The sequence below is a fragment of the Pelodiscus sinensis genome, chromosome 29 (assembly GCF_052426305.1).
Source record: "Pelodiscus sinensis isolate ZL-2025 chromosome 29, ASM5242630v1, whole genome shotgun sequence".
In the NCBI taxonomy this organism is placed as follows: domain Eukaryota; kingdom Metazoa; phylum Chordata; order Testudines; family Trionychidae; genus Pelodiscus; species Pelodiscus sinensis.
The window spans coordinates 15,517,945-15,531,510 of NC_143080.1; the positions used below are offsets into that span (position 1 = coordinate 15,517,945).

The 13,566-nt window shown below is 57.6% G+C and overlaps 1 protein-coding gene across 2 annotated transcripts in view; it reads right to left on the reverse strand.

The window, feature by feature from the left end:
- ARHGAP27 (Rho GTPase activating protein 27) overlaps positions 1-6,118 on the reverse strand; it is a 59,277-nt gene extending 53,159 nt beyond the window's left edge. Inside the window, exons 1-2 of one of the 2 annotated variants that reach the window (XM_075911764.2) lie at positions 5,998-6,118; positions 5,208-5,385 (exon numbers count right to left, since the gene is read on the reverse strand). The gene's annotated coding sequence lies outside the window, so the exon portion shown is untranslated. Of the gene's footprint in view, positions 1-5,207; positions 5,570-5,997 lie in introns of those variants that run through there. The other variant, XM_075911765.2, reaches the window with a different exon arrangement.
- Between the last annotated feature and the right edge of the window lie 7,448 nt (positions 6,119-13,566).

Below are 13,566 nucleotides of genomic sequence, written 5' to 3' on the forward strand. Positions count from 1 at the left end.
GAGCCGGCCAGAGTGGGTTTGGGAGCTGACTCCACAGCAGGGGCTGACCCAGCACGTCCGGCTGCGCAGGCTGGCGGCTGCAGGCGCACAGAAGGGGGAGGAACAGCAGCTTTCAAGTGCCCCCCCCCCCCCGTTTGAAAGGTGTTTGGGCTACACCAGGCGGCCGCGCTGCACACAGCAAGCGGCAGCAGGACCCAGTGGTCTGGCTTTGAACTCGGTCAGCAGCTCCCGCTGCCCCCGGGATCAGAGAGGAGGGAAATGTTCATCTCCGCTGCTGAGGGACCCGCTTTGTGCAGCGCAGGCTGCACGTGGGTCTGGGCCAGGCTGGATCGCCATCCACGGGCAGCACACGGCTGGCTGGCAGCACAGGCGCCCACGGCACAGACACCCAGCAGCACAGGCACCTACGGCACAGACGCCCACGGCACAGACACCCAGCAGCACAGACGCCCACGGCATAGACACCCAGCAGCACAGGCGCCCACGGCACAGACACCCAGCAGCACAGACGCCCACGGCACAGACACCCAGCAGCACAGGCACCTACGGCACAGACACCCAGCAGCACAGGCACCTACGGCACAGACGCCCACGGCACAGACACCCAGCAGCACAGACACCCACGGCATAGACACCCAGCAGCACAGGCGCCCACGGCACAGACACCCAGCAGCACAGGCACCTACGGCACAGACACCCACGGCACAGACACCCAGCAGCACAGGCGCCCACGGCACAGACGCCCACGGCACAGACACCCAGCAGCACAGGCACCTACGGCACAGATGCCCACGGCACAGACACCCAGCAGCACAGACGCCCACGGCACAGACACCCAGCAGCACAGGCGCTCACGGCACAGACACCCAGCAGCACAGGCGCCCACGGCACAGACACCCAGCAGCACAGGCACCTACGGCACAGACGCCCACGGCACAGACACCCAGCAGCACAGGCGCCCATGGCACAGACACCCAGCAGCACAGGCGCCCACGGCACAGACGCCCACGGCACAGACACCCAGCAGCACAGGCGCCCACGGCATAGACACCCAGCAGCACAGGCACCTACGGCACAGGCGCCCACGGCACAGATACCCAGCAGCACAGGCGCCCACGGCACAGACGCCCACGGCTCAGAGGCCCACGGCTCAGAGGCCCACGGCACAGACACCCAGCAGCACAGGCACCTACGGCACAGACGCCCACGGCACAGACACCCAGCAGCACAGGCGCCCACGGCATAGACACCCAGCAGCACAGGCACCTACGGCACAGGCGCCCACGGCACAGATACCCAGCAGCACAGGCGCCCACGGCACAGACGCCCACGGCACAGAGGCCCACGGCTCAGAGGCCCACGGCACAGACACCCAGCAGCACAGGCACCTACGGCACAGGCGCTCACGGCACAGACACCCAGCAGCACAGGCGCCCGCGGCACAGGCGCCCACGGCACAGGCACCCAGCAGCGCAGACGCCCACGGCACAGACACCCAGCAGCACAGGCACCCAGCAGCACAGGCACCTACGGCACAGGCGCCCACGGCACAGGCGCCCAGCAGCGCAGACGCCCACGGCACAGACACCCAGCAGCACAGGCACCCAGCAGCACAGACACCCAGCAGCACAGGCACCTACGGCACAGGTGCCCACAGCACAGACGCCCACGGCACAGACACCCAGCAGCACAGGCACCCAGCAGCACAGGCGCCCAGCAGCACAGGCGCCCACGGCACAGACACCCACAGCACAGGCGCCCACGGCACAGGCACCCAGCAGCACAGGCACCTACGGCACAGGCGTCCACGGCACAGACACCTACAGCACAGGCGCCCACGGCACAGGTGCCCACGGCATAGACGCCCACGGCACAGGCACCTATGGAACAGGCGCCCACAGCACAGATGCCCACGGCACAGACACCCACAGCACAGATGCCCAGCAGCACAGGCACCTACGGCACAGGTGCCCACAGCACAGACGCCCACGGCACAGACACCCAGCAGCACAGGCACCTACGGCACAGACGCCCAGCAGCACAGGCACCCAGCAGCACAGGCGCCTACGGCACAGGTGCCCACGGCACAGACACCCACAGCACAGGCGCCCACGGCATAGACGCCCACGGCACAGGCACCTACGGAACAGGCGCCCACATCACAGATGCCCACGGCACAGGCGCCCACATCACAGATGCCCACGGCACAGGCGCCCACGGCACAGACACACAGCAGCATAGATTCCCACGGCACAGACACCCAGCAGCACAGGCGCCCACGGCACAGGCGCCCACGGCACAGGCGGCAGGTGCCCCCGTTTCTACCCGCCCATTTCTGGGGGTACCAGAGCTTGCTGCAGTTGTGACACTGTGCGACTGTGACCGTTACCCACCTGCAGCTGATTTGGCATAAAGCACATTCTGCAAGGTGCTCAGCGCTCTCAGTTGGCCCTGCCCCCATCAATCAGCCGGGCCTGGAGGCACTTGGCCCCGCCCCCGTCAATCAGCCAGGTCTGGGGGCACTTGGCCCCGCCCCCATCAATCAGCCGGGCCTGGGGGTGCTTGGCCCCGCCCACATCAATCAGCCGGGCCTGGGGGCGCTTGGCCCCGCCCCCATCAATCAGCCGGGCCTGGGGGCGCTTGGCCCCGCCCCCATCAATCAGCCGGGCCTGGGGACACTTGGCCCCGCCCCCATCAATCAGCCGGGCCTGGGGGCACTTGGCCCCACCCCCATCAATCAGCCAGGCCTGGGGGCACTTGGCCCCGCCCCCATCAATCAGCCAGGCCTGGGGGCGCTTGGCCCCGCCCCCGTCAATCAGCTGGGCCTGGGGCACTTGGCCCCGCCCCCATCAATCAGCCAGGCCTGGGGGCACTTGGCCCCGCCCCCATCAATCAGCCAGGCCTGGGGGCACTTGGCCCCGCCCCCATCAATCAGCCAGGCCTGGGGGTGCTTGGCCCTGCCCCCGTCAATCAGCCGGGCCTGGGGGTGCTTGGCCCTGCCCCCATCAATCAGCCGGGCCTGGGGCACTTGGCCCCGCCCCCGTCAATCAGCTGGGCCTGGGGCACTTGGCCCCGCCCCCGTCAATCAGCCAGGCCTGGGGGTGCTTGGCCCCACCCCCATCAATCAGCCAGGCCTGGGGGTGCTTGGCCCCGCCCCCGTCAATCAGCCGGGCCTGGGGCACTTGGCCCCGCCCCCGTCAATCAGCCGGGCCTGGGGCACTTGGCCCCGCCCCCGTCAATCAGCCGGGCCTGGGGCACTTGGCCCCGCCCCCGTCAATCAGCCGGGCCTGGGGCACTTGGCCCCGCCCCCGTCAATCAGCCGGGCCTGGGGCACTTGGCCCCGCCCCCGTCAATCAGCCGGGCCTGGGGGCGCTTGGCCCCGCCCCCGTCAATCAGCCGGGCCTGGGGCACTCCACCACAGCTGCCTGTCAGACGGGAAGTGTCTGATGCTGGGCCCCCCAAACTGAGCCGTGAGATCCCTGGTGCCCTCCCTTTATGCCTGTGCCCAGCACTCGAGCTACATGACGTGGGGACTCGGGGCTCGGGCCCTGCTGAACTGTCCGGGGCCGGGCTGCCAGGGGGCCGGGTGAGCCAGCGTGTGGGTGAGAGCCTCTGGGAGCAGCGGCAGCAGGGCGCGAACCGGGCAGTGCCCCCGAACCCTTGAGCCGACCCAGCAAAGCACCCGGCCTCCTGCCACCTTGTGCAGCACCTGGCGCTGGGCCTGGCCCAGGCCTCTGAGTGCTGCGGGACTCCCCGCCATGCAGGGAAGCCAGCCCTTCAGCAGCACCCTGGAGCTACGCACGCCTCTCGCAGGCGGCCAGCAGAGCATGTGGCTGAATGCGCGTGGGGTGGAGAATATCCAAGCAACAGTCCCCTGGCTCGCTATGGCCCCCTGGGGAACCGCGGCTGGATGCCGTGAGCGTGGGTCAGCCCATCTCGGAGGGAAGAGCTGGAGGGGCCCTGAGAATAATCGAAGGCCTGGGGAACCTCCCTGCACAGAGGGGCTAAAACAACGGGGTTGTCAGAAAGGCGACAAATAAGAGGGAAGCGATACATGTCTGTGGAGAAGGAGACCGGAGCGTCTGTTCTCCCCATCCCATAGCAAAAGAGCAAGAGGACAATAAATGACATTCACTTTCGAAACCTAGCAAAGGAAATACATTTTATGCACAACATGCCATTGGACTGCGGAACTCCCTGCCACAGGAAGTTGTTGACCAGCTGAGAGAAGGGACGGGCTGCCAGGATACAAAGAGTTAGAATAGCTAATGCTGATAAACACTGGGGGAGGCGCTTGAACTCCTAGTGGAAACGCGGGCACAGTCTCTGACTCAGAGCCCAGGAGAACACCCGGGAGGGCAGCTTACGCCCCACCTGCCAGTGCAGGGCGCTTGCACCTTCCTCGGCAGCCTCTGCAGGTGCCAGTGCCAGAGGCAGGACGCTGGCGGGATGGACCAGACTGGCCACACAGTATCCCCGGCAGCCCCAGCCCTGTTTGCCCCTCTGCTCTCGGGGAGCCCAGTCGTGGCAGAGAACAGGCCAGGCCCAGGCAGAGCACGAGACGCGCCGGAGAGACACAGAGCCCCACGGGCTCCCCGTTTTCCCTTCCCCAGACCCTGCGGGACACGGGACCCAGGCCTGCAGGCAGGGCCCGCCGGCCCAAGGGAGAGCCGCTGAGTGGGGGCAGCAGGCTCCACCCCCACTCCCGGGCTAGCCCCGTCCGGAGGCCCTGATGGCTGAGGAGCTGAGCACCAGTCCTAGGTGAAATCCAGCGGCCCAACCCCCACACCAGTTTGCAGCAGCCCCGGCCTGTCACTGGCGCGTCCAGGGGCAGCCCAGATTAAACGCCCCCGGAACGGGAGGGGGGTGCATGCCCCGGGCCAGCCTGTGGCGCTCTCTGCCGTGCCAACCGCCGGGAGCACGGCGCATTCCCCTCCCCAGCTCCGTCCGGCTCCAAGCGCTCAGCCCCACACACATCGCTGGCCTGGCTGGGAGGCTACGGGGCTTACGGCTGCCGACAGGACCAAGCGACCAGCCTGCACTTGGCTCCCACCACGCCTGCTCTTCCCGGGGGGGGGGGGGGGCGAGGAACAGGGAGACCCCAGAGGGGCTCAGCTCCAGCAGCTGCCAGGCGCTGCCTTCCCGCGGCTCCCCACCCCCGGGAGCAGCCTGAGCCCCCGCGCCTGGCTCAGCCCCGGCGCCTTTACCTGCCGTTCACATGGGGCCACTCCGGGCCGGCGTGGTCATGGGGTGTGGCCCTGGGGGCTGCTCTGCAGGCTGGGCCGGTCGCAGCCCTTGGCGCCTGGGGCCGGGAACCCGTCTCTGGCTGCGCTGGTGACTCGAGCTGGTCTCAACTTGCCGGCTGCTCGCTCGCTCCCTGGTTTCCTGTTGAACACAGAGAGCGAGTTCCCACAACAGCCTCACCAACTTCCTCCCATCCAGGGGCTGTCGGGTAGCGCAGCAAATCCTTCCTGTGCCTGGCCCGGCTCCGCCGCGCTCCCGACGCAAGCGGGCCTGATCCTGGCGCACGAGCCGGGGCTGAGGCCACAGGGAGCAGGCTGCGCTCCTCCTGCTCCACGAGCCACGGCCACGCCCAGCTCTCTCCTCCCTGCTCCCCCCTGGCATTTCGTGGGCACCTTGCAGCGGGGCGGGGCGGGGCGGGCGCAGCAGCTCGGGAAGGCGTCAGCCCAGGGGGCAAGTGGCCTCCTGCATCCCCAGGATCTGGGCAGGGCGGAACCCGGGGGCCCCTCCCCACCTCCAGGAGCAGGGCTGCTGTGGTCGGGAAGCCCACCCAGGAGACGGGGCGGGGTCAGGAAAGGCCGCCCTGGCTGACCTGGTGTGGCCTGGTTTAGACAGCCAGGCTCAGATGCCAACTCCCCAGCAGGGCAGCCCCCTGAAATCAGCCCAGCAGGTCCCGCGCCGCCTGCCCAACCCCCCGGGACCCCTGCCCCCCGGCTGCAGCCCCGTCCGCCCTGGGGGCTCGTGCTCGGCCTTTACCCTCGGCTGCGTCAGAGCCACGGGGACCGGGCTGGTGTCGGTGCAGGCAGGGCTTGGGCTGCCAACACCACATGGTGCGGCCGGCTGCTTCCAGAGGAGCCCGGCAGCCGAAGGGTTAAGCTGGCTTTGCCCTGGGCCTGGCCAGGGAGGAGCGGAGGAAGCACCTTCATTCCAGCGGGAAGGGAGGTTCCGGCTGCAGGAAGCCTGTGGCGGGTGGGGGGTGGGGGAGGCTCCGGCCAGGCCCACAGCTCCAGCCGTGAGCGTTCGTGCCCACTGCGCTGGGCCAGCCCGGCCTGGGTGCCCCACCCTGAGCACGTGGCCCAGGTTAGCCAGGACCCTGCGCCACGGCCGCAGCACCGACCCCGGGCATTCCTGAGCCTGGACGTGGCCATGCCACAGACTGGTCCCCGGATCTGGAACTCGGGGTGGGAGGGGATGTGACGGGGTCCCAGGCCAGCAGGAAGGAGGGTGCACGAAGCATCGCCCAGCAGGGGCCAGGCACGCCCCGGCGCCACGTCCTGCTCTCTGACAGGCATCAACCGGCAGGCTCCCCAAAATCCGCCTCCAGCCCCTGGCTCTAGGGCTCCTGGGAGCTCAGAGACAGGCAGAGTGCAGAGCTCAGGGGCCTTTTTCAGCCCCGATTTACAGACCCCAGCGCTGCAAACTAGCCCTCTGGGAGGCGAGCACCTCAGGGACCGGCTGTGGTCCATGCCTGGGGAGAGCGAGGCACAGCACTGGACATAGCACCACTATCCCCCGCTGGAGAGGCTGTGATTAGCGCTGCCAGGCCATTGCAGAGGCACATCACAAGGAACCGCACTGCTACGTGGGAAGGGAGGATCATGCAGCTAGTCGACATTTGGAAGTTTGTTTGTTTGTGCAAATAAAGTCAGACTTGGCGATTACCTACAGAAACCAAATTTTGCATAAACAATCCTGCCACTTAGATCAGATGAATGCACAACTTTTTACACCGGAATATGCTGAGCGAAAGGTTTAAATAATTATTTTTGGTTTCATCTGAAAAAAGTCCGCCTATTGTGATTAGAATTCATAAAAGATATTTGCTAACAAAATTGAAGGCAAGTCGCCCATTCCGCTGCCATGTTAGTGCAAAGGACATTTTTACTGTTACAAATAATAAAATAATTCCAATTAGTTACAGAAAGCGTAAGGGAAACTTTACAAGTTTCTAATTGAAATTTACAATGGATGGTAATGTATTCAATATGCTGAATAATGTTTGTAGTTGAAACCCTACAAATGTAAAACTGTTCTTTTGTAAGCACATTAGTAACAGATTCTATTATGTATATTTCATTTCTTGAACTTTCCTAAAAGTGTAATCTACATACAATGACTTTGCCCAGTGAACAACAGGCCTCACCTGATTGTTTTAAATATTTGTGGATGTTCTCTACATTTTCAAAAATATCGATTTCAATCACAACACAATACAAAGTGTATTTATATTTGTACTTTATATTTATTTTCAATTACAAACATTTGCACTGTATAGAACACAAATATGTATTTTTCAATTCATCATACAAACCCTGCAGTGAAATCTCTTTTGCATGAAAGTTGAACTTACAAATGTAGAATTATGCACCAAAAAAAACCTGCTTTCAAATATAAAACAACTGCAAAATCTTAGAGCCCAAAAGTCCACTCAGTGCTTCTTCTTGTTCAGCCAATTGCTCAGACAAACAAGTTTGGTTACATTTGTGGGAGTTAAAGCTGCTGGTTTACAATGTCACCTGAAAGGGAGCACAGGCGGTCACATGACACAGCTGTAGCTGGTGTTGCAAGATATTTCTTGCCAGATGCACTAAAGATTCATAAATGACTCACCCTGTAGCATCTGAGGAAGTGGGTTTTGCCCACGAAAGGTCTCCATACTGAGATGCTACAGGGATACTCATTGTTAGTTACAGATGAACACAGCGGCCCCTCTGAGACTTGTAGCGATTCACAGGTCCCCTCATGCTTCAGCCTCTGAGACGTGTGCCCATGCTGAGGATGGGACCTGCGTCATCAGAGCATTTTCGTCCTCTGAGTCACATGCCACCAGCAGCAGGGCGATTTGCTTTTCTAGTGGTTCAGGTTCTGTGGCTTCCGCATCAGAGTGTTGCTCTTTTGAGACTTCTGAAAGCAAACTCTGCGCTTCCTCCTGCTCACACTTGGGAAGGCCCATCAGATTCTTAAACCTTGGTCGAGTGTGGCAGCCGTCTTGAGAAGTGTCCCAGCGCCGCCGCCTTTGTGTTGCGTCAAATCTGCAGGAAAAGGGTCCTTAGAACGAGCATGTGCCGGCTCATCGCGAGGCTGCTGGAACAGGGCCGCTTGGCAGACCGTGGGTAACAGAGGGCGGGAGGCAGACAGCTGACCCCTCGGGAGTTCAGTCACAGATGTAACTAACGCCTCATCTTTTTAAAGAGCATCATCAGCGTGCACACTCGTCCCCTGGCATGGTGGCTGAAGCATGCAGGGGCATATGGATGTTTGGCATCTGGCATGTAAATACCTTGCAACACCAGCTACAACAGTGCCATGCGAACGCCTGGGCTCCCTCGCGGGTGTGGGGGATCCCCGACCCTTCACCCCCTCCGCAGCCAGACTGGACTCTCCGGCGGCAGGTAGAAGAGAAGGTTTATTGGTTCCTAGGGACACAGCGTGTGTTGCTTAGGATCCATGTTAACACAGGTACCAAGAGCAGGCGGCATCATTCCTCTTGGGGACCCCCGTCCCTTCTCCCCCCTTCCCTGCTCCCAGCTTCTTCTCTCATCCTAACCCAGAGGAGACAAACCCTTCCCACAGGCCCTACCCCCAGCCTGGTGTGAGCCCCGCTTCTCCTGTGTCTCTCTGTGTCTGGCCCAATACACATCTGCAGTGAGTCATGCTCAGCCTCTCCCTCCTCATGCAGAGCGCGCTGCAGTGGCTTGGGGAAACTGAGGTGCACGTACCCACACGCACAGAGCACGACACAGCGAAGAGTGAATGTATCAACACCCCAGCTGCGTCACACTTGTAAATAAGAAGCAGGCAGCTTAATCTCGCAGCCCTGTGAACAAACTTGGTTCTAAGCGATGAACTGAACAAGCAGGACTCAGAGGACTTGCAGGCTCTGTGGTTCTACTTTTGAGTGCAGCTCTGGAATAAACACACCCGACACTTGCACGTTGCACTTGCACGGTAGAGAGATCACACTTCAGCAGTAGGACGAGTCAATCGCAAAATACAATTTCTGTTTATCATTTTTACAGTGCAAATATTCGTAACCAAAAATAAAACAGCAGGAGCCCTGTAGACGTTGCATTCCGTGTTGCAATTGAAATCAATATTGAACATGTAGGAAAAATACCCACAACTACTGAACACATTGCAGCGGGTATTCTGTTACCAGTGCGACTAATTGCCAGGGCTTGCATGGCAATGCGTGTTTGAGTGAATCGTGTGCGTTAGCTGCGGCTCATCGACAGCCTCGTTAGGACGTGTTCTGCACAGCCCCGGCTGGAGGAGGCACCGCTGAGTCAGGGTCTGCCGCACATTACGCTCCTCTTGGATTCTGGGTTTTATCTTGTAGCTGAAGCTAGGAAGTTCGGTGCGTTCCTGAAAGGAGGCTGGGGGAACAAAGGAGCAGCTAATGCTGGCCAGGCAGGCACTGCGGCCCATCACGCAGACCCCAGCCTGCCGCGTGCAGCCTCACTCGCCCTCCAGCCAGCTTCTTCCTAGTGGTGGAGGGAAAGTGCCAGTGAAAGTCGGCACCCCTGCCTGGCCTCTCCCCTCTCTCCCCCCATCACCGGGAAGCCTCAGACTGAACTGGGCGGCTGGATTCCTGGCTGGGAAAAGAACACAGAACTGAGCTGCCTGGAACACCTGCTAGGGCGAAAAACTGCCCGATTCAAACCTCAGTCCATAGCATTTAGACTGAGTTTTTATTTCTTATGCAACCAACATTTAAAACTGGAGTGCCTAGTTTTCCAGGAGGATATTGATATAACAGGCATCACGGAAACTTAGTGGAATGAGGACAATCAATGGGACACCATCATACCAGGGTACAAAATATATCAGAAGGCCAGAACAGGTTGTGCTGGTCAGGGAGTGGCACTATATGTGAAAGAAAATGTAGAATCAAATGAAGTAAAAATCTTAAATGAGCCAAAATGTTCCATAGTCTCTCTATGGATAGTAATTCCATGCTCCAATAATAAGAATATAGCAGTAGTACATCTATTATCGACCACCTGATCAGGACAGTGATAGTGACTATAAAATGCTAAGGGAGATTAGAGAGGCTATCAAAATAAAAAACTCGATAATAGTGGCGGATTTCAACTATCCCCATATTGACTGGACACACATCACCTCAGGACGGGAGGCAGAGATAAAATTTCTTGATACCTGAAATGACTCCTCCTTGGAGCAGCTGGTTCTGGAACCCACAAGGAGAGAGGCTAGTCTTGATTTAGTCCTAGGTGGAGCGCAGGATCTGGTCCAAGGGGTAAATAGAACTGGACCACTTGGAAACAGTGACCATAATGTAATAAAATGTAACATCCTTGTGGTGGGAAAAACCCCTCAGCAGCCCAACACTGTGGCATTTAATTTCAGAAAGGGGAACTTTCTGAGGAAGATAGTTAAACAGAAATTAAAAGGTCCAGTGACAAAAGTAAAATCTCTGCAAGCTGCATGGAAACTTTTCAAAGACACTTTAATAGAGGCCCAACTTAAATGTATACCCCAAACTAAAAAACACAGTAAGAACCAAAAAAGTGCCACCGTGGCTTAACAACCAAGTAAAAGAAGCAGTGAGAGATAAAAAAGATAGCTTTTAAAAAGTAGAAGTCAAATCCTAGTGAAGAAAATAGAAAGGATCATAAACCTTGTCAAATTAAGTGTAAAAATATAATGAGAAAAGCCAAAAGGAGTTTGAAGAACAGCCCAAAACTCAAAGTAATAGTAAAATGTTTAAGTCCATCAGAAGCAGGAAGCCGGCTAACCAACCAGTGAGACCTTTGCGCAATCGAGATGCTAAAGGAGCCCTCAAAGATGGCAGTGTCATAGCAGAGAAGCTAAATGAATTCTTTGTTTCAGTCTTCACAGCTGAGGATCCTGGGGAGATTCCCAAACCTTAGCTGTTCTTTTGAGGTGACAAATCTGAGGAATTGTCCTAGATTGAGGGGTTATTAGAGGAGGTTTTGGAACAAATCGATAAACTGAACAGTAACAAGTAACCGGGGCCAGATGGCATCACCCAAGAGTCCTGAAAGAAATCACATGGGAAATTGCGGAACTATTAAGTGTGGTTTGTAACCTATCCTTTAGATCAGTGGTCCCCAACGCGGTGTCCGCGGGGGCATTTGTGTGCACCCGCCAAGTGCTCGGGGTTGGCCCCGTCCCAGGGGCACTGGCCCTGAGCGTGTGGCTATGGGGGGCGCTGGCCCCGGGTGCGCGGCAAATTGGCCTCCCCGCCCCCGGGCACGCAGCTATGGGGGGGGTGCCGGCCCTGGGCGCGCGGCTCTGGAGGATGCTGGCCCCAGGCTCGCTGCAAATGGGTGGCCCCCCTGCCCGTGGCCACGCGGCACATAGGGTTGCTGGCCCCAGGCAGTGGATCATGGGAGTGTGGCGTATGTGTGGCCCCGCCTCTGGGTGCACGAGTGTCCCCGCCCTCTGGTGCCCGGCAGGCGAACGGCCACTCCCTCTGGCGCCCGGCAGCTTCAAATGGTTGGGGACCACTGCTTTAGATCAGCTTCTGTACCTAATGATTGGAAGGTAGCTACGTGACACCAATATTTCAAAAGGGCCCTAGAGGTGATTCTGGCAATTACAGACCAGTAAGTCTAACGTCTGTACTGGGCAAACTCATTGAAACAATAGTAAAGAATAAAATTGTCAGACACATGGATGAATAGAATTTGTTGGGGGGGGGAAGTGAACATGGTTTCTGTAAAGGGAAATCCTGCCTCACTAATCTGCTAGAGTTTTTTGAGGGGGTCAACAAACATGTGGAGAAGGAGGATCCAGTGGATGCAGTGTACTTAGATTTCCAGAAAGCTTTTGATAAGGTCCCTCACCAAAGGCTCTTAAGTCAAGTAAGTTGTCGTGGGATAAGAGGGAAAGTCATTTCATGGATTGAGAACTGGTTAAAAGACAGGAAACAAAGGGCAGGAATAAATGGTCAGTTTTCAGAGTGGAGAAAGGTAACTAGTGGGGTCCCCCACGGGTCTGTCCTGGGACCCATCCTATTCAACCTGTGTATAAATGATCCAGAGAAAGGGGTAAACGGTGAAGTGGCAAAATTTGCAGATAAGACCAAACTGCTCAAGATAGTTAAGACTAAAGTGACTGTGAAGAGCTTCAAAAATATTTCATCAAACTAAGTGATTGGGCAACAAAATGGCAAATGAAATTTAATGTGGATAAACATAAAGTAATGCACATTGGAAAAAATAACCCCAACTAGACATACAATATGATGGGGACAAATTTAGCTACAGCTACTCAAGAGGGAGATCTTGGAGTCATTGTGAATAGCTCTCCGAAAACATCCACTCAGTGTGCAGCGGCAGGCAAAAAAGCAAATAGAATGTTAGAGGAATCATTAAAAAAGAGACAGAAAATAAGACAGAGAAGATCTTATTGCCTCTGTATAAAACCACGGGACGCCCACATCTTGAATACTGTGTACAAATGTAATTGCCTCATCTCAAAAAAGATCTATTGGCATTGGAAAAGGTTCAGAGAAGAGCAACAAAAATGACAAGGGGTTTGGAACGGGTCCCGTATGAAGAGAGATTAAAAAGACTTTGACTTTTCAGTTTAGAAAAGAGGAGACTAAGGGGGATAGGATAGAGGTCTATAAAATCATGTAGTGGAATCAAGTGTGGAAAAAGTGAATAAGGAAAAGTTATTTACTTATTCCCACAATATAAGAACTAGGGGTCACCACATGAAATGAACAGGCAGCAGGTGTAAAACAAACCAAAGGAAGTTTTTCTTCACTCAGCGCACAATCAACCTGTGGAACTCCTCGCCAGAGGATGTGGTGAGGGCTAGGGCATTAACAGGGTTCAAAAAAAGAGCTAGATAGATTCAATGGCTGTTAGCCACGATGGGTAGGATTGGTGTCCCTGGCCTCCGTGTGTCAGAGGCTGGAAATGGGCGACAGGGGAGGGATCATGTGATGGTTCCCTGTTGTGTTCCCTCCCTCTGGGGCATCCGGCATTGGCCACTGTGGGCGGAGAGGACGCTGGGTTGGACGGACCGTTGGTCTCATGTTCTTAGGGTCTCTATGCCTGTGACCTAGAATCATTTCACATTGGTCTTTCTGTAGCTAATAAATCTCTTTATGGCGACCAAAATGAGCAGGGGCTGGAGCACAGGACCGACGAGGGGAGGCTGAGGGACTTGGGTTTGTTTAGTCTGCAGAAGAGAAGAGTGAGGGGGGATTTGAGAGCAGCCTTCAACTTCCTGAAGGGAGGTTCCAGAGAGGCTGGAGAGAGGCTGTTCTCAGTGGTGACGGATGCAGAACGAGGAGCAATGGGCTCAAGTTACCGTGGGGCAGGT